General features: G+C 35.0%; 1 protein-coding gene across 1 annotated transcript in view; it reads right to left on the bottom strand.

Annotated features, from left to right (window-relative positions):
* Nucleotides 1-639, bottom strand: part of LOC136838921 (glutamate receptor U1-like) — a 180,822-nt gene extending 180,183 nt beyond the window's left edge. Inside the window, exon 1 of the mRNA XM_067104612.1 lies at nucleotides 426-639. The gene's annotated coding sequence lies outside the window, so the exon portion shown is untranslated. The remainder of the gene's footprint in view (nucleotides 1-425) is intronic.
* Between the last annotated feature and the right edge of the window lie 721 nt (nucleotides 640-1,360).

The raw sequence follows: 1,360 nt of genomic DNA, 5'->3' as shown, positions 1-1,360 counted from the left end.
AATAATGCACCCCCTCTCCATAGCTAATACGGCAAAACTGTAATCCAGTTTGTGTTAATGCTAGGGGGTGCAGTATTCCTGACGGCAAGTAGGCTACCGAGATTGGTTGTGAAATGCTCTTAAAATTGCCTTTATCCTCTGAGCATAATTCCCGATAACTTATATATTTAAAAGTTACGTATTACAAAACGGCTAGAGTCGAGTGAAATTTGCCTGGCTGAAAAATGGCTGATGGATGAATGAGGCCTGGGCCGAATCATTGTGCCAATTTACATTTTGATTTCCTAGGCTACAACAGATCACGATTAACATAACCTTCTTATGAGGAAACGTATTGTGTTCTACAGAGAATACATATGTAATATACTGCTTTCCAAAACACCTCAACTGCATTCTCAGAAACCTATCACACAACCATGACTCACCTTAGTAAGTTCACGATCATCATCAGCTTTTTTCTAAATAGACGCCATTAAAAGCGGACGATGGTCCAACAGCAAAAAGCATGTTTTCCTCGGCAGTACTAGTCACGGGTGAAGTTATGTCAAAGTTCCCTCTCTTTGATAACGAAATACTACAGTAGATAAGTTCTAATGGTTCACTAATAAAGATTAAACCTTGCAAACGAACGAAAGCACCTAAAGCCAACGATGCGCGTTTATGGGAAACTGGCAACTCAGGCCGCCATGTAACATTGGGTGTACACCTTTCATATACCCCATTATTACAAATTTATAAAAGAATCCTAAATTGCAAGTCGTCAAAGTCTATAACGACGAAATTGAGACATAATCATCTAATATGCATATTAATTACAGTATGTTAATCTTTAATTTATTATATAAAAGTGATATACGATGTGTACGGCATGATGAAGGTGGCGTGCAGGATTTAATGGTGGCGTGATGGTTGAGTTGGCTGGGCTTGGGAAAGCAAACTCATGAATCAGAGACATAGAACTCATACTTACCTTGTTTATATATATATATATATATATATATATATATATATATATATATATATATATATATATATATATTCTTTATTAAATTTTCTTATTTCTCAATAGATTACACTAAATAATAAAAAAGAATTGTTAAAAGTTAATAATGGTACAGGATTATTCACAACAACGCAAAGATGCTTGATGTGTATTGTCGTTTCTTAAACGGTGTTTTGGAAAATAATATTTGATTGGCAACATGATGTTCTATCATTAAATATACCATTATTAAGATGATTTTTGCGAAATAACAAATGATTATAAACACGACCAGGCAGGTTTCCAAGGAGGATGACTGCTCCCAGAATCGTAATTGGATTTTCAACCTCAGAATATGAGAGAGCAGACTTCTTTCCT

Source organism: Macrobrachium rosenbergii, chromosome 5, assembly GCF_040412425.1.
Source record: "Macrobrachium rosenbergii isolate ZJJX-2024 chromosome 5, ASM4041242v1, whole genome shotgun sequence".
NCBI classification, from domain to species: domain Eukaryota; kingdom Metazoa; phylum Arthropoda; class Malacostraca; order Decapoda; family Palaemonidae; genus Macrobrachium; species Macrobrachium rosenbergii.
Note: the sequence above shows the minus strand (reverse complement) of the source record. Positions and strands in the feature narration are given on the sequence as shown.